At 45.1% G+C, this 19553-nt stretch overlaps 1 protein-coding gene across 9 annotated transcripts in view; it reads right to left on the bottom strand.

The window, feature by feature from the left end:
* AKAP13 (A-kinase anchoring protein 13) overlaps positions 1-10320 on the bottom strand; it is a 217662-nt gene extending 207342 nt beyond the window's left edge. For all 9 annotated transcript variants that reach the window (XR_006166569.1, XM_042803861.1, XM_042803860.1 and 6 more), the window contains exon 1: positions 10192-10320. The gene's annotated coding sequence lies outside the window, so the exon portion shown is untranslated. The remainder of the gene's footprint in view (positions 1-10191) is intronic.
* Between the last annotated feature and the right edge of the window lie 9233 nt (positions 10321-19553).

The following is a 19553-nucleotide window of genomic DNA, read 5'->3' as shown; positions in this document are numbered from 1 at the left end:
TAATCCTGTATCTTCACAGTATGCTGCCTCCCGCCCAGGACACATCCAAAAATCTGCCCTAGAATGAGGAACGGCTTGCTAACGCTGAAGCTGAGCAAGAAGCAGAGGTGACAATTAGTTTCCAGCATGCAGGGTGGTCCACGCCATCGCCACCCCGCAACTCTCCCTGTCTGGAAGGCACACTCCCAGAGCTCCTCAGCGCATTCCCCAGCTCGGGCATACTCCCAAATTCCCCATTGCTGCTAGGCTCTCATCTAGCAGCATCCCAACAGCTCTTTCTCTCCTCTCCATCATGGGAATTACTTTTTTTTTTTTTTTTTTTTCCACCAACTGGCCAGAAGTGACACAGTTTTACATCTCTTGCACAAGAGTTCAAAATGCTGCTCTGCTGAGCATCGCAGCCACATTAACACAACCACGCTGCAACAGGTCCCCACTCCTCATCCCAACTTCCATCAAACTCTAAACCAAGTCTCCTTCTTCATCCTCAAGTTATCCAGTAGCTCAGATCCAGCCTTAACTAAGAGTCAAAAGAATCCCTATAAATAAAACAATTTCTCTCTTTCAATGCAAACACCAAGTGATGTAGCATTCCCAAAGACAAAATTTAACATGACTTAAAGCATGCTTCCTCCAAAATGGCCTAAATTACTGAAATATCACAAGCCCAAGGCATAAATATACACAGGTATTTATGCAAACAGTATGATTCTTTTTTAATTAATATCAGAAACACCAATGAGACTAGATTTTTAATAAAAAATTGGCAAAGATTCTACAAATTAGTTCCTGGCGAGAGGAAAAAAAAGAAGACTCTTCTAAAGCAGAGCATTAAAATTTTGCAAGTTTACACTCGATACCTTTTATCATTTTTATGCACTTGAAATGCTCAATCTTTTTATACAATGCAACTGTACAGTAAATGTATGACTGCCATTTATCTGCCATTTCACAGTATTAATTGACATAGCAGAGGGGATGGGTCATGCAAGCAATCCAGTAAAGAAAGGCTTAAAAAAAGCAGTCATGTTTTGCAGTTTCAGGAAGATGTATACATTTTCAAGCACTTTGCCACAAGTCCTCAGTCCTCCTCAAGTAGTTTTGAATTTTCATTTCAAGACTTGCTCTCTGCGTACTGTTTTCCTTTTATACATCTGCTGTAAGCTGTTGCTGGGATAGGATCTCTTATTAGTCTCAAACAGCCTGATGACTTCTGAACTTTGAGATTATAAAGCAAGAAAGTTACTGAACACTCACATGCAAGTAGATTGGCTAAGAAAAAGCAGCACAAAGTCCTGCCAAAATCCTAGCTAATCTGATAAAGGAAAAAGCAGGGAGGTCTAAGCACTAAACCCCACAGTTTAAATAGAGCCAATTCCAGCTTCAAAAGGAAGCACATCACATTTAGCAGGGTACCTCTTCTTCAGATGTGACATCTGAAGAGACAACATTTCACCACCTTGAAGGTACTGCCCGTAAGTAAATTCTAAGAGTAAAATTCCCAAAATACAGGAAAACATGAGACTGACACAAATTTCAGAGAGATCGACAAATGCTGCTTGTAATCTGACTGGAAGGAGGGAGGAGCAAATTAAAGACCTACGTGACATGCAGCTGGTTACCACTTAAGTATTTCTTTAATTCCCCCACTTTCAGTGCACTTCACAAACAACTAATCCTCTTAACATCCATGCAAGCATATTTATTATCCTCAGTTTTAGCTTGTAAGCTCTTCAAGCAGTGAGCTAGTTCTTTTTCTAGCTTAATACATGGCTCATGAAAATTGGGACCAAGGCCCTGTTTTAGCTGTGAGACAACTGCCAAGAAATCAGCTCCTATCACCCCACTCCCCTCCAGCATCTTACAGAGGAGACTAGCAAGACACCCACTCAAGACCATACTTTTAACCTAGTTAAGGGCTCAAATCTCGGTCTCCATGCTACACGCACCTTTCTTCAGGCTACACCTCCAAAAGACTCAGTCAAAAGTTAATTAGTAGCCCTGGCCAAAGTGGAAAAGTAGCTCCAGATTTTGGAGAGTCCCAAGCCCCTGTTGCACAAGCAGATTCACACTCCCATGCCCAAGTCAGTGGGACTCTGTGGAGCCACCAGCACACAAATGCAGCTGCATGGCAGGTACTGACGTAACCCCCAGCATCCTCTCATGATGGACCTGAAGATGACGTATATTTATTTTCCTGTTGGCAACTGCACTACTTAATATAGAAAAACCTGCAGTTAGAAACATTTGCAGCAACATTTCGCCTTGCATCACACAGAAGCGTAGAGTCACCTGGACCTTGTGAAATGAATGTTCATTACACAAAACTTCCTTTTGTGTCAGCACATATAAAAAGGGGTTTAGTCTTTATTTCTCTACTCAGCTGAAACAACCTACCTTCTTTGCAGCTGCTAGGAGAAGAGAAACTATAAACATTTACATTTAGGGCAATGAAAGGTTTGCTCACCGCCTCCTGTGTTCCACTGTGCTCTCAGACGATGATCACTCATCATAAAAATGGGTGGAGCGGCTGCAAACCACTCAGCGATGGAAAAAATGACTCCCATGTTCAAGAGAAGCTCCTGCACAGGCTGGAAACCCCATTGGAACAAACCGCTGTCATTACTCCCCAGATGGGAAGTCTTTCAGCTACAGATGCAAACACATCTGCTATATAGCATGTGAATCAGCGTTTTACTTTTATCTCCAGAATCATTCTCTGCACCAACCCAAAGACCTTCAGATCAGACTACAGAAAATGTTTTAATCTAGGTCACACGTAAACTCATTCATCTCCAGTTTGGTTTTAAAACAATTAAAACCCAGCACTCCCCAAGTACAAAGTGCAGACTTTAAGGTGTCCAGTGTCATCAGTACCACAGCCTTGTTGCTGCGGTGAAAGATTTATGGTAGCAGGGAACAAAAGAACAGCAAAATTCATCACATAACATCAGAGATACATCATGTAACCCTCACTCCTCAGCTGACTCACTAAGTGACATTAACTCAAAAAAAAGGGCAAAGCCCAGTTTTGCTGCCACCTTACTTGTGGGTTCGGCAATTAGGAAGTGTGCTGTACACAAGCTCATGTGCCAAAAGAAATTGCTTTGTATAAGGGTCAAATTTGGCCATCCTGTCTCCCCTTCCCCTAAAAAAATAAACCACTTCCCTCTCCCCTTCCTTTAACACCTGCTTCCTCCATCCAAGCATTCATTGTCCCACCACTATTATGGGACTGAAGGCTTCAGCATCCCAGAGGAAACTCAGGAGGGAAACCAGTGTATAAAGCCAGCAAGACTCTCATTCTTCAGCAATCTCACGTCTTAGCATCTCCTATTTTCTCTTCTTTTCCTACTGACAGCAGCTTCCAAGATTCAGCTGGGTGTTGAGAAAGAACCACACAGGCCGGGAAGCCGAATGTGCCACACATCCTGGTATTGAACCCCACTGTGCCCACAGACACTAGTGTGGACCACTTGCCTTGCTCTTGCACCTCCCCAGGGACACACAACCAATGCTGTGGGGCAGGAAATAAGGCTGGTCAGACTGTGGCCTGATCCGGCTCAGCTTTTCATATGGTTGTACCAAAGGGAGGGACTTCACACAAGCAGCACCTCTGTGCTCCCCTAAAATGCGGCAGGACCAGAGCAGCATCCCTCCTGCAGCCCAGAATCACGGACATGAAGAAAGGAGTCTTTGGACAAACTCATCCTTGGCATTAACTTCCATTAGGAGGGTTTTATCTCCTGCAGGAGGTCGCTGTGTAGATGCACACCCCAGCTTCAGTCTTCCCTACACTGAAAACAGGGATACCTGCAAGAACATGACAAGTCGGCCAGCATCCATGCGTGATATGCCAGGTGTGTTAATCCATGGAAAAAGAAAGGGTGAGTCAGTAGTTTGAGTCTGAAGACAGTCCGGTTCAGAACAGCTGCTCCGTGCCAAAACCCTTGTTTGTAATGGTTTTATTAACTGCAGCATTCAGACTCACTGAGCAGTTACACCACTGGGGGCAGAGACACTTTGGGAAAGAGATTTACTTTCCCAAGTAACTTTGCCAGAAACCTCAGATACAATTTAGATGAAGCTACAAAGTACGTCACGGGTTGTAACATAACTTACTGCTCCAGTTTGCATTAGTCATGGGTGATAAAAAGCACAGGGGATTCAACATGACACATTGGGCAGTTTCTCTCAACACAAAGTTTTGAGCATCATCATCAAATTGCATACACCCTCCTGCTTTAAGATGACCACTTCAAATCATGCTCATGGAGAATAAGTCTCACCAATATTCAGCCTCATATTTAAATAAGTAATTCATCACTTATTTTCCCTCCCACTCAGAAATAAAACCTGAAATAGCTGCTAGAGAAGAAAATCCTTAAATCCTTCCTTTTACACTGGATTAGGCTAATCTCAGTGGTGCTGTCACACTGTAAATAACATCTCACATGAAACAACAATTTGGGGAGTTCTCTCACTATGTATTTTGCAAATGTAACATTAAGTTTACTCTAGCCACCTGAATGAAGTAAAAGAAATACACCAACAGAGACTAGAAGCAGCCAGACACTACTCTGGTAAGTGCTAAACATTTTGCATAGTCTGTTAGAAAACTTCACAAGTGCTTGAAACTAAGATGCAACGGATCAGTTGCAATTACCTGCACTCATACATCTTAAATAATATCTAAGAGCAACTACACAGGATCCATCTCACGGACATGAGAGATCAGCTGCCATCCCGTGATTTCCAAGGAAACCAGAAGGTGACATCATGCAGAGATCAAGCATACAAGAAGATGTGGCAACTGAACTGTCACAGTTTACTGATTAAAAAATGATCACCTGTTTTGAAAAGACATGAGCGACCAGATAGGAAAATAATTTATTATGAACAACTTACGGAATCACTGAAAAAAATTTTTGAATTAAGAGATTGGATCATTTTGAAGAAATATAAAAGTGAATTCCTAGTCCTTACGAAGGGGAAAGTGATTCAAAGAAAATACAAGTGGTCAAGGAGGATTAACTTTGTCAAATGAACCCCTGATACAGAATTACAGGTTAACCTTTGTAAAAGCACCATTCTGAATGCTGCAGCCAAGGCCAAAATCAAGGTCCCTTATGAACTGAGAAAGCCCACAAGGTCCACAGCACCAGCAGTCCTCGCAGCAGCGAGAAACCCAGGAGGCTGCCCGGAGGCACCAAACCCAACCTCACACACAAAACATGCCTGGAATATACTGTATTTCAGGCCCTTGACACAAGTGCTGTAGGAGGTGCTGACAGTAGTTCAAGGAGTATTTTTTCCTTACACTTACTCCAATCCCATGCACAACATTTGAGAAGTTCCCAACGTGCCTTTGTTACAGTTCAGCATTTGGACTGTGAGCACTACATCGCTACACCAGCAAAGAATTTAGCTTTTTCTCACCCATAATAAAAAAATCACCCAATAAACTCTTTGCTAACTGATTTTCAGAGGGTTTTTTTAAATATAGATATATACAAAGTAGTCTCGTTAGACTGCCTGACCATGTCACAACATGTGATCCATTACAGCTACAAGATAATTAAAGCTTACTTTTTGCAAGATATCACACTGAATGCTTTTTAAGGACTGTTGAATACTTAAAAATATTTGTGATTACACTTTCTAGCCCTGTTCCTCAACAACTAAAAAGGCAGGGCTTATTTTTGCAGAGAAGATGTATCTTCAATCTAAATAGAAATAATTGCAGTCTTAGGGAACTTCAAAACGAAACACTTGGACTTCTAACTCACTGGCTTATCTTGGAAACACATCTATCTGCCTGGTCGCCTTCACATGCTATAAAACAGGGACTGGCACCACAGTCAAATGCTTTCTTTGCAATTGGAAAAGCACTTCCAAGGGTGAAGCTCCAGAAGCATTTCTCCCAGTGGAACCACCGAGGCCTTTGCCACAGCAGCTGCTCATGGGACCATGAAAGAACATGAGTTGAGGAACTATTCAGGTAAAGAATGAACTTTTTTGCTGAACTGATCCAAGGTACGAGTTGTACAGAAAAAAAAAAAAAGAAGTATTCTTAACTGGAATCTATTTCCCAGTCTGGTTCCCTGAACAGACCCACAAATTCCATCATAGCCCAGCTGGGGAACTGGAAGAGGCTGCTTACACCTACACTGATGATAAAATTACAGTTAAACTTTAGGATGACACTGAAAAAGTTTTACCTATTGCATGCTTGCACCAGCGTTCTCTGGGAGGGCATTAAACTGTTTACAGGATTTGTGGCGTCGCAGCGTATTTGTCATGTAGACAACAACAGAGGAGTCACCCTGTTTCTGTGACAAAGGGCCATAAATATACAGAGATATATCTTTTTGAAAAAGATCTGTATAGCTTGACTGCAGCAACAAGTTCCTGGCATATCGGCTTTCTCTGGAGCGCTGCCATCATATTTTCTTATCACTAAACAAAGCAACTAACCAGCTAACTCTCAGTGACAGGCTTTGCCTTCTAGATCTGCATAAAGGTCATTTGCAAGGGGGAAAGGCAGGTTTAAGATAAATAAATAAATAAAAAAGATTACATTATGCCACATCCACAGCTTTGTTTCCAAAAGCAACTAAGAAGTGCAATGCCAGGCTGCAACACTACAACTGAAGTGTCTGACTATTCACTAAGCACAAGGAGTGGCCAATTCCCTCCCCACAAAGAGACTGTTTACAGCTGCTTTAAAGGGGAGGGGGAAAAAAAAAAAAAAAAAAAAGTGAAGCATGACTAAGCTATTCATAAAAATCTCATTTCACCTAACACCCTAACAATAAGTTTTGATTTAGAAAAAGTGCAGTGCTTCCTGGAAGTGACTGTTTGGGTGGCACATGCCAGCCCTGAACCAAGCCTCCCAACTGGATTATATCCCCCCATAGCAAACCTCACAGCAGCAAACCAGAACTGTATCTACACCCAAAGCTATCAGTTGCTTCAGAAAGTCACTCATTACCTTTACCTATCCTACAGGTGATCAATGCAAGCAAGCACACACACGAGCACTTGGCACCAAGTAGCACCCAGAAATCACAGGCTGCAGGCTGCAAGGTGCTTCCCACCCCAGCCTTCCACGTGCCTGCAAGTAGGATGCTGCTTACCTTAACTCCAGCTGGAAACCACAGAAACTGCCAACTCCCTGTCCAGGGGGCTGGTAAAACACAGGGCCACAATCACTCAGGGAGGGCGTATCACGCCTTTATGGCCTCCTGGACTTTCTAGCCTTTTGCTCAAGTTTTTAACTTCTTAACATCACCTTCTGCCAGTAGAGCAAAACCAAAACCAAATAGTTCCTCCATACTAATCAGCTATGTGGTTTAGTTTAGTTCAGGCTATTTACTGCCTGTGTGGGGAACCCCTATAGAAATAACATTTAATAACGCTCAAGTAGATTGCAGAGATAACCAGCTAAGTAGAAAAGCTTCCAAGCTGCTTCAAGGGCTGTTTTATAGGCAAGTGGATCACCACCAAATACCAGGCAGAGGAAACTGATACATTGGTGTCCTGGAAACAGAATGGAAAAGAATGGGTACAGCAGGCATGACAACTTCTGCTAATGATTTTTTTGTTAAGTAGCTCTCTATCGAAACTTACTACGCTGGCCGAAAACTACATGAAAGCACCCACTGCCTTTGCAACACAGAAGCATGTGTATATCACCAATAAACCTACCAGTGTTTTTTTTTCCTCTAGTATAATTTATCGACCACTGCCTTAATTCATGCTTTGGATAGAATAACTAGATTCCTTAATAGTATTTAATCCTCCTCTTAGCACAGGAGCGTACCCTAGACCAGAACACAGCTTACAGAGGACTCTACCCTGCTGAGAGATTAGTGGCAAGTTCTGCATAAACCGGAGCCTCAAAGCTTCCCTATATAGACTGTGTTTAAAAACATCCATCATCAGACAGAACCTGGTAGAGCTCTGTTTCTACGAGAAGCTTCAACTTCTTAACTACGTTTTTTTTTCCTTTGATGCTGCAAAGCTGTAAATCAGGAACATAGAGCTCCTGCCTTTCTCTCTGGCTGCAGTTCCTGGCTGGACTGTTACTTCGAGGATGCTGTGTCCTCACCTCTGGGGCTCTGCTGGCCATCCCTCAGCCGCCCGGAGCCAGGCAGCAGACACGGGCTGCAACTCCGTCACGCAACGCGGCACATCCACGTTACCTGCAGGAAACTCGTCATTCAGGCTACCTACAAAACCTGTCTGCCTTGCAGAACTCAGCATCAGTGCCCTTCTAGCAACAGCCCCAGGCTAGCCTGTCTGCCCAGCACCGGGCAGCGCTGGAAGGACAGACAGGAGATGTATTAGGCTCAACCCATGAACGCGGAAGACAGGTACATGCCAAGGGACAACACATGCCCAGATGATACCCACCTTGCCTAACGCACCCTTACCCTGCTATCAGGCTCGTAATAAAAAAATAAAAAAAAGCAAACACCAAGTGTCCAAGCAAGATATTGTCACCATAGAAGGTGACAGCCTCAATCAGAGTGGCCCAAAGGACAGCAAACACCTTCTGAGCAAATGCTCCTCCACTTCAGACAGGAGCTTCTACCCACAGACACTGATGTTACGAGGTTGACACAAACCTACTCCCACTACTAAGGTATCTATGTATAAAAATACACCTCCACTAACCAAGTAATAAATGAATCACTAGTAGCTCACCTTTAAGGAACTATGTGGAACTTGGTTAATGTTTGCAATTCCACAGTGGCTCAGCAAGGCTGTGCAAAACATGAAAAACACACCCAGCAAGGGACTGATTTTAAGCTGAAGAGTCTCACCACAAATAATGTAGCTTGGCCCTTTAAAACTGATTAGATTACATTAGCCAAAACTGCCAGCACACAAGACATTCATGGATCTCAGACCAACTGTCTAAACTCAGCTCTGAAGCTACATGCTTTACATATTTCTACCGCATCGCGTATCTCCATGAGTACCTAAAGTTTTATGGCTGACAAAGATTACAGAGAACACCACAGCGACCAACTGTCCTACAGAAATACAGCATTTCTAAACCCTTTATAGAGTCCCTATCTGGTCATCCATGACAGAATCAATACAGCACACTCTTCAAAAAAAAACTCTGAAAAATCACTTTTTTCCACTTCTGAGCTCCAGCTAGTGTGAAGCCCCATAAAGGACACTGGAGCAGAACCAATTACAGAGGTCAGCAAAATTGATCTCTACTAATCCCAACTCCTTTATATGACTTGCAGGGCTAACACAGTCACAGATGATGGATTAATAAACCCAGACAATTTACAGGTTAAGAAACAACTACCCTTCCACAATCCTTGTCCAGAAACTCCCGCATTTGCATCGAGTGTCTCCACTCGAGAAGAAAATAAATAAATTATATTTTCAAGCAAAAGTGTGAATGCATAAAACAGGCCCCATGGCAATGACCCTCTGAGTAACTTCAAAGGCCCACACAGCCCCAAAGGTGAGAAAAAACAACAGCGGCCTGTTGCTTAGGAGATTCTGATATAAAGCCCAGATTACTTTCTTTGCAATAAACTGAGATGCAAAGTTGCATCAGCGAGACCCGGAGGGGTTTGGGTTGGTTTTGTTGTTTTGTTTTGTTTGTTTCAGATCAGGATATCAATAATACCAATAGCGAGGAAGTGGAGGGAGGCTGGGGGCCAGGCTGGGTGTGGGGGTGCACGGGGGGTGGTTTGAGGGTGGCCGGGCACAGACTTGGGGCACGGTCCGTCCCCCCCCCCCCCCCCCCCGGCAGCGGGGGAACCGCGCCCGGCCCCGGCCCGCCGCGCACCGCCGGCCCGCAGACAATAGCGGCGGGGTGCAGCCGCGCGAGAAAATACATCCAGTAACTTACACCAAGCAACAATAATAATAACAAAATGAAAAGGGGTAAAGACACGCGAAGGAGAGGGACCGGCCGGAGCGGCTCCACGCGAAGTTGCGCGGAGGGGGAAAAAAAAAAAAAAAAAAAAAAAACAAAAAAAAAACGAGGAAGAAGAGAAGGAAGGGCGGGGGAAGCGTGAGAGGACGCGGGAAGGGGAGGGGGGGGGGTCCCGCACACCCCCACCCTGAGGAGAAACCCCCTCCCCAGCCAGAGGCCTCCCCAAACTTTCCCCCTCCCCACCCCTTCGCCCAACTCCGGCGGGGCAGACTCACCGCGGGGGCCCGGCGGGCGGCTTCGCCCCTGGCAGCGGGGCCGGGAGGGAAGGGAAGGGAGAGGGAAGGGGATGGGGAGGGGGGGAAAGAGGCGGCCGGGCCGGGCGCTCTCCGCCCGGGGAGGCGGGCAGGAAGGAGGGCCGGGGTTAGGGGGGGTGTTGGGGGGGTGGGGGGGGGTGGGGGTGTGCTGTGGGTTTGCAACCTGAGCAGCGCCGGGGCCGCCGCCGATGCCCGCCCCCGCCCCGCCAGCCCGCATGCGCGGCCGCGGAGCCGCGCGGAGCGGGGCCGCCCCCGGGGAGCGGGTGGGGAAGTTAAAGGGGGGGGGGGGGGGGATGTTGTTGCATGGCGGAGGGTGGCACCGCCGAAAAGTTGTTCGGGGATGAGTTTCGGCTGCGGGTCTCCCGGGGAGGGCCGCCCGGTGCGGGTCTCACCTGCCCGCCCGTCCCCTCCCGCTTCCCCCCACGCCCCCTCTGCCCCGTCCCCGGTTACTCAGCTGCCGTGGGAGCTCCATCAACGTGTTTATAACGCTGTGCCGCCGCTGTGAAAGGACGCAGGCAACTTTTTAAAGCCGCGGGTTTGTTTGAGGGGGAAACTTCCTTCCCACGCATCAAACTTCAGCTTCAAGGGTCTGTTTTGCTCGGGGTTGCGTTTCCAGCATTCCCACCTCCAGCAGTTCCAAAGCCTCTTCTGGTGCCGAGAGCACAAGCTGCCCAGCCATCAGTGTGACCTGCTGCACATCTGTACCTATCACAAAATCTGGCAGCTCAACTTGAGCCCCACCAAGCTGGCCCACAGCTTTGCCCAGCTCCTCACCGTCTTTCCCCAGTTTCTCTACAGTTTTGTGAGGTGTGTGTGTTTGATTGAGAAACATCTCCCATACCATTCCCACCCCTTGCCCTCAAAAAATGGTGGAGATGGTCAACCCACCATTAGCAAATGAGTTCATGTGGCCTGTGGTCCGCGTGTGGCTGGGCTCGAGGAGGCCCTTGGGAATGTAGATGCATGATGTGGTGGTGACTTGCCTTCAGTTACCATTTTTGTTGGAAGCTCTTTGAAAAGGCGTACATGTGGTGGCCCAGCGTTTCCATTCAGTTTAACCTACTGCACACGTGTATATCCTGCTAGCCCTGGCAGTGGCCAGGTGATCATGTCCACAAAGACAGTGACAACACCGAGTTTAACATGTGTGTCCTGCCCCAATAAAGCTGGGCAGCCTCACCTCAAGACAACCAACCCCCAAAACACCTTACAATACTTTCCAGAGTCCTTGCTGCTGTTCACAGCACTGGGAAAAGGCTGAAAGTTATTCCTTTACACCATGTTCTCTCTAGGTAGAACAGAAATAACAATACTGTGTACAGTGCAGAAGATTTTCTGCTGAAAACCCTGTGTGTGAACTTGGCATTGTCTTCCAAAATATGCACGGTTTAAATCAACTGAAGTAATAAAAACGCTTTCAACATTTGTGTAATGTGGTCATTTGGAAGCTGGAACATCATATGCCCCTTTCAACCAGGATGTAAAGCAATAGTTTTTCTTATGTGGCTCCAACAGGGTAAGGCACATGAGAGCAGGGACACTGGAAATACATTTTCAGCTGCCTTCCTCCCATCCCTGTAAGAAGAGTTTATGAGGCAGATCGCTTGGAAGTTCCCAGATTCACCAAGAGGGGCAAGGCACAGTGATGGCTCAGGAAAGAGCACCATCTAGTGAAAAGCCACTTCTTGCAGAAACTCTGTCCTCTACAAGTCTCCAACCAAACAATGACTAACCAGCCCAGCCCAACCTACCTCATCGCATCTGAGGCAATCATGACCGAGGTAGCATGGTAACAGATAACAGATGCCTAAAATTTTCCATAACACGCACGCCGAGATCTTTAGCTCTACCCTCTTGGTTGTCCATCAAGGGAACATTTCTTCTCTGCTTGTCAACTCCAGCCTTCAGAGTCAACCTCTGCCTTGCCTTCTGCTGTCTCCTCTGGAGCTGACACAGCCCTGGTCTTGCTGTAGGGACCCCCCAGTCACATTGTGGGGATCAGAAGCCCCAAAGAGATGGCTCAAGCTTCCATCTGAGTCTGTACTGTCTGCATAGATGCCCATGCATATGGGCTCACATGTACTGCTCTTGCAAATAGTTTGGAAATGCTTGGGGGGAGGCTTTTCAGCATGACGGTGCAAAAGTAATCTGCCAGCAAGGCTGACCAGGATCATTTAATGTAGACAAAATGTTCTAAACCTGAAGGCAAGGAAATTAGCATGGAAAATACTGAGGAAAGATGATGCAGCAGCTTAGCACCAAAGCAGGAGGATCAGCTGATGGGCCCCATTCATCAAAGGTGTTATGGCCCTTTCAGTAAGGCAGAAAAGGTGTAATTTTTCCTACGAGAAATATTTCCCATCAGAGTGGGCTTTTCCAGCTGCTCACATATCCCCAGAGTGTCAGGCTCTGGTTGTGACTTAGGAAGGGAATTCACCAGGGTAGGCAGGGCTGTGGGATGGGTAGACAGCTCCCCAGACTACCAGGAGGTCGGACAGAGGCTCAGTTTAGATCTGAGCCCAGGTCCCCTTTGCCTGTGGGAGGGCTCATCATGCCCCGGGACCAGAGACCAGCAAGTATCTGCCACAAAAAGACTGTACCAGCCACTTCAGATGCCCAGCCCCTGCTCTCAGCAGCACGTTATGCATCTTTTTACCTCTCCCTTCCCCAAGATGTAGTCTGTGCTCTACTTTTGTCTTTAAATTGTTATCCACCCCCAAATTCTTTATCTCAAAATATCCTGTCTGCACCCACATATAACCACAAACCAAAACAGAGAGGCAGGAGATGAAGGGAAATTTGTGCAGCAGCTTTGTGGTTGCCAGCCTCCTGACAAATCATTTGCCTTCAAATTATCTCTGACACTGGTTCCCCTGGGTTTCACCATTTGCCATACGTCCAGGTCTGTTTTTCAAACGCTGTAAGAAAATAATAAAATATATCAGATGTTCTTTCATTGCCTCTTTCAGGTTTTAATTTGTCACAAGCTTTGCTGCAGGGCTCCCTACTTCTTGCTAGGGAACTGGATTTAAGTGCGAGCTGCACTCGTGAATGAGACTGGAATTTGGATCTGCACAACATAATCTGAACATTTGTGTGTAGTGGCATGAATTAGCAATATGAGCGCATTGTTCCCATTTGCTGGAAATTAGCTGTCCTTGCAACTGAATAGAAAACAGAGTGCAATGTAATGATGGAAGCAGCAACTATTAAAGATTTGTTTTCATCATGTTTAAGCAGCTACAAAACTGAGACGCTGAGCATTAATGTGGCTGACAGCAGCACGTGGTATTTTCTTTGTGTTCCTGCTTGTTTGAAGCTGGTGTCTGCTAGTTGAGAGAGCAGAAGCTACACCTGAAGAGATTTTAATATAACTTTCCTTCTTCAAACTTTTCCAGTGTCATCTCTAAAGTCCTGTGAGTGGTACAATCTTTGCTGCAAGATTATGGACTGTGGCTGAGAGCAGCCTTCAGCAGAAGTTTCCCCATTCCCATGAACAATATATCTCAGGTAACATGTAAAAGTTCTTAAAGTGTGTCACAATCATCAGACATTGGAGTTCTCTCTTAGGAAAGGAGTTCACCTGGGATGGGTGAACTGCAATAAAACCCACCCAAACCAAAACGCAATCATTTATGACCTACATTAAATTAATGAAATCAAAGAAAGTTCCCTGGGTTCTTCTGTCCCTCTGTGGGAAGATTGTGGGGCTTTGGTGGGAGGAGAATGGGTGCAGTCGTGCACCTAGCTGTCACCCACCAGGTACCTCAGCTGCTCATCACCACTCTTTCTGATTATTTCTCAATTCTGGGAGGCAGTGCTTATCAGTTGCTCATGCAGATGACATTTTAGTTAGTTGCTCAATTGATGGGGCCCATCTAACAGGTCCACCTTTGCAGCTCACGGGGCCCCTCCGTGTGCTGATAAGCTGTGCTAGCACCAAGCTCTCAAAGCTCCCTCTTACATATATTATTGCAAGCCCGGATATAAATACTGCCTTTTTCTTCTGGTCAAAAATTTCCAGTTACTCATGTTTAAAGGACCTGAAAACAGGTAAGGGAACATCTCTGCTGGCAGCCCCAGCAGAACCACACCCACGTGCATTTGTGACAGGCACAGATAATCTTATTTCACATCGTATTTGCTTTAAATATTCTCAAGACCAAAGAAATCATCTGGTGAGCTCCATGTTGTACCTGCACCTGCTGCCTCGCTAAGTCTGTGCCTGCAACTTCCAAGCACTGAACTCAGAAACAAGAAATAAAAGCAACTGGAGAATGAGAAGAGCCCCACAGTTGACTTTGCTGTCCTGCAGGGATAAGACATGTGCAGGTGTGTTGAAAAGAAGGTGACATTTCATCCCCTTTGCCCTCTTCCTGCCTGGGCTCAGAAATAATAATAACTAAAACAAGAAGAATTTGCACAGCCTCTTAGTGCCTCCACCAGCCCTTTTGGAGATGGAAGTGTTTGCTTGCCCCCACAGAGAGCCTCCAGCCCTACCCGTGGGTTCGTTCTCTGTCCAGCCCTTCGGGTGGGTGCTGGATAGAGCAGAAAGGGAAGGGCGAACAGAGACTTGCAGGCTGCAAACACTGTTACCATTAAGCCTCCTAGGAGGGTTTTCTCGTGCACTTTGGCTTTACACTTCGTGCTTTGTCAAATGACACTGTTAACAGGCGTCTGCTCTGGCCATCCTGTTCTTTTCAATAGACCTTTTAATTTAATACTATCCTATTTCTGTCTTCAGCAAGGGTTGTTGTCCAGTTACGTGCAAAGTAAGGGATAGGCCATTCTGTGCCAAAAGGCTTTATTGAAGTATCAGAAAACATCCATCAAATCAATTTACAAAACTGAATTATGTGGGACCCCAGGAGTAAAAAATGACAAACATAGAGAGTTAAATTGATAGCAGACCAGGATAAAAGCTTTTAGTCAATGCAGGATATAAAATTAATCAAATGCAGTATACTCCCTAAAAATTAGAGCAGTTTCCTCATCCCTGGCACTCTACTCAATTTCAGATCTAAATAACATACAAAGTAGATTAAAATTAATCAATGCGGCAGATCCCACAGTAAAGAAATTAATCAAGAAAGCAACACATGCATTTGCAACCAATTATTTATTGCCATCACCACGTGTGGCCAGGATGTGAACACATATGGCATCCCTGGCGTCTCTTGAACTGATGCCAGAGCTGATGGGTGTATTTGCTTTTTGTGTGAGGCAGTAAGAGAAACTGGCAGTGTCTAGGTCACTTGGAAATATTTGCTTGAATCTTGCACATGTACAAAGGGTGAAACAGGCCAAAATTATATCTATAGTGTGGATGTGCAACAGTACCTTTCTCTCTGTTTAGGACACGAATGCTCCATCTCTGACTTCCACTATCTAGGTTTTCTCTGCAGGTGTATATAGACTGGTTGAGACCTCCAAAGCTATAGAACATAAGAGAGGAGAATCCTCCAGGTGTTGGGAGCCAATAGCCCACAGGTGATGGCCAGTATTTCCAGTTTATCCAAACACGAGAACACCATTTCCCATTCACAACCTTGCATTAAATACCTGCCCAAACTTTTCCTATTGGTGTTCATGAACCTTCCAAATCAAAAAGAATTGCCAAAAGAGATACCTTCATCAGGAAGACAAACAGGGAACATGTGTATTTCACAGAGATTCAAGCACAGCCTGGGAACTCACATCTCGGACCGTTGGCTTCAGGTGTATTCATAAAACCTATGGGCTGAACAGGAACTTCTTTAAAAACTGCTCTGAATTTCCATCATCAGCCACTCACCAGCTGTTTTGCCAACACTTCTGTGTTACGACATTCACCTGTAGCAGGCTGTGGTAGTTGGCTTCATGTCTTGAGAACAAAGTAGACTCTTCTCATTGAGATTTCCAGTACTAGAAAGCCAGCAAGTTCCTCTCCTTGTGTGTGAAGCCCCATTTTCTCTCACACAAGTTCTGCACCCGTTGCCAGTCAGCCCAGCTCTGCAAGATGACAAACACCCACCAGATGGTCCTGATACTTCTGCACCAGAATTGCTGATGTGAACAGGGGTCAGCAAAAATGCACTGTGCTTTTCATCAGCTTAACACACTTCCAAATCATAGAAAAGTACAAAAGGCCATTGAACATCTCTGCTCAGCAGCATGAACAGTTGGCCTGTTAGCCAGTACAGATGTCTTGTGGCAGTGGGTTAAAATAATTTCAGTTCTTAAGAGAGGATAAGAAAGCTGCTTCACCGCGCACTGTAAACCAATGCCATGTGGGTCCTAGGAAATCAAAGATATGCTGCCACAAAACCTAACACCAGGAGGGACAACAGGGACTTGGGCATTCACTGGGTGCTGTGCGTACATGCAGTGATGAAGTATGGTTCAGCATGTCAAGCATAATATTGTGACACAGGACATGCCACTGGTAATCAACTTTCATTATCACACTTCTTCCCTCTGTCCTGATTTTGAAGAGGTAATTCTGAATAGATATGAGTAGCACATGGCTTTGGTAGGACAGTTGTTCCCACTGCAAAAGGAGGTTCTTGAGGAGAAACTAGGCTCACGGACACTCTTCTCTCCACATTCCCCAGACCAGGAGAGCCACCATAACAGCATCATTTCTCCTTTCCCCTCTCTGCTTTCAGTTGCAATAGCTCTGGATGCTGGGAGCAGCCTGGGCTTGGCTGGCTATTTGCAGCAGCAGGTGAGGGACACGGTGTGAGGTGCACACATTGCAGGGTTGGCATTCTGGCTTGCCAGGGGCTCCTCTCACTCCCGTAATGCTAGACCACTCCTCAGTCATTCTTAGCAGCTTGGGCTAAGAAGCCCAGTACGTCGGCTGCGTCAGGAATGGGATACGGCATCTCTGGCATCCCAGGCTGGGCAAGTTGTGTTTTGCAACACACACTGACGTGCTTTTGTGTGGACAGGATCTATTTCACATTAAGCAGCCATCATACAGTATTTTTGATCACCACCTGTAAGCAAATCCAAGCAAAGCTCATTCCAAGGTCAGCTGGGTATTTCTGCAGACTTATCTCCAGCCTTGCAGGCTGCAGAGCAGACCACCGCACTGGCCATTTAAACCTACGATAGATCAAACAGAAACAGAACTGATCCAGACTGGCAAGAAGGAGATTAGGATCAAACAGCCCACTCCATCCCTGCAGCTCAGTATGGACAGGTGTCCAGAATGTCATTGCAGTTGGCAGACGACTTCAACTAATGAGGTCTTTGTCTTCACAACATTTTTTTGTTGTTGTTTTTTTGCTAACACAGAGCAGTTAAACCATCCTTAGACATACTTGATCTTACTCTTAGTGAAGCTGATTCAGTATATTATTGCTTACTTGTCCTGGATGGTGAGGCAGGCAAGGACTGTGACAGCAGCTATCTTGGGTAACCTGCCAGCCCCGAGAATTTGTTTGTGATTAATTAAACAGCCATGTAATCTGAGAACTTCAGCAAAAGCAGTATTTCCCTTTTTATTGACTTCTCCATACCACTGGCTGCCTGGTTTAGCCAAGAGCAGAAAATAACCTATGTGCTTACAGTAACAGATCAGAAAGTTGAGAGGCACCTCATCAAGCAAGATCGCTTGATAGAACAAGAGATCAAATGCCTCACATAATAAAAGTCTTAAATATGAAAAAACACTTGATGCTACACAGATAGACATAGGATTTGGTGGGGTTTCTCTTCCATAACTGTGTCCTTCGAAATCATTTGCTTTGATTTTGATTTTCTCTCTCTTCTTTGCACTACATTTCCAAAAGTTGGCATCCATTTTCTCATGTTTGTCACAAGACAAGAGCATCCATGCATGCATATATTCAACTTCAAACTACATCTGAGGGTTTAGTGTTACACGGGGAGAAAAGTTAACATCCCTGAAACTGTCCCCCATTTATTCCACCAAGATGAGTATAAAGGTGTCTGTAACAAACTTTGTCCTGCAAACAATTAAGCATCTTGGGATGGTGTTAACATCACTGTCTCTCATTGAAGATAGTGAAATTATACTTTTTACAAATTGTAACACTGTTTGTTTCATTGGTTTATGAAGAACTGTTGAAAGCCTGTACATACGTAGATAAACAGGTCTTTCACTCTATCATTAGTCTGATTTACACATTAATCCAAATATCAATAAAACTATTTGTAATTCCTTTACGTCTGTGTGATTTTAAAACCACAGGCACTCCTGCCACACTAAGTATGTGATTCTGAAAGTAAAACAAACAGGCTCATCTTTCTATGCCAACATACGGCCACATCAGGTTACTCCGGTAATCACATTCAGTTCCTTTTTCAAGCATCTTTAAAAGAAAAAGAGGAACTGACTTATTCTCTCAGCTGCTGTGGCAACCAGAAGAATAAAGCAGACATTGCAGCTTATGCTGAAATCCCTGGGTGAAAAAGATAGTTCTGGGCCAGAAGTTTACAGCTGCGCATGTAAAGAACATGCAAAAGATGAAGACATCTTGCTATGCATATGTAAAGTTATTTTGAAATAACCTGTACTTTAAAAACAATTTTATAACTAAGAATCCATGGGCAGAGTTTACCTGCTCATTTGCCGTGACTCTATATGCCGTCGGATAATTACTGCTGCAAATGATTGTTTAGATAATGAGCTGTTTATTATCACACAGAATTTAATTGTGCAAGATGTGACTGCTAATGATGGAAGAGCAATCCCTTCTAAATATCTGGACCTCAGCTGGTATCTACAATCTCTGCATGACTGCAGTTTTTCCCATCTCTCATTACCTTCAGATGAATCGTTGCAGTCCCTTCTTCTCAGCTACAGCTATAGCATCCTCCAGCTATTCCCCTCGGTCTGCACTGATGGGTTATCTGGAGAGTAATCCATGGTGTTCCCTGCTCCTCAGAGCTGAGCACACTTCTTTCAACAAATGTCTCTTCTAGCACAAGCAGCAAGAACCTGGAAATTCAGTGCCCTACAAGCCTCTGAGAGGTTTTCCTACAAACAGCATACATCTAACTACCCACCATGATATCGTTTATCATAAGTCTAAAAGAGAGGACAAGAGACAGCTCCAGAAACTTAATGGGCTATGGTGGGTTTAGATGTTTGTGCAATACTGCTTTGTTGTCCATTGGAACAAAGGACCATGATGATTATTATAAAAGTGAGAATGAAGATGTAGACTGGTCACCTTCCCTCATCTATAAAGGTGTCAGTTGTTTTCAAAGTTTTACTGTACGTATGGCTTGTGTAATACAGCCAACTGGAGTGTGTGCTGAAAGACTGAATGAAGAAGGGAGCTGGTTGTGTTTGGCAGGGAAGTTGTGCA

This window comes from Tyto alba, unplaced genomic scaffold (genome assembly GCF_018691265.1).
Source record: "Tyto alba isolate M040663 unplaced genomic scaffold, T.alba_DEE_v4.0 Super-Scaffold_41, whole genome shotgun sequence".
In the NCBI taxonomy this organism is placed as follows: domain Eukaryota; kingdom Metazoa; phylum Chordata; class Aves; order Strigiformes; family Tytonidae; genus Tyto; species Tyto alba.
This window is presented reverse-complemented; position numbering and strand designations above follow the sequence as displayed.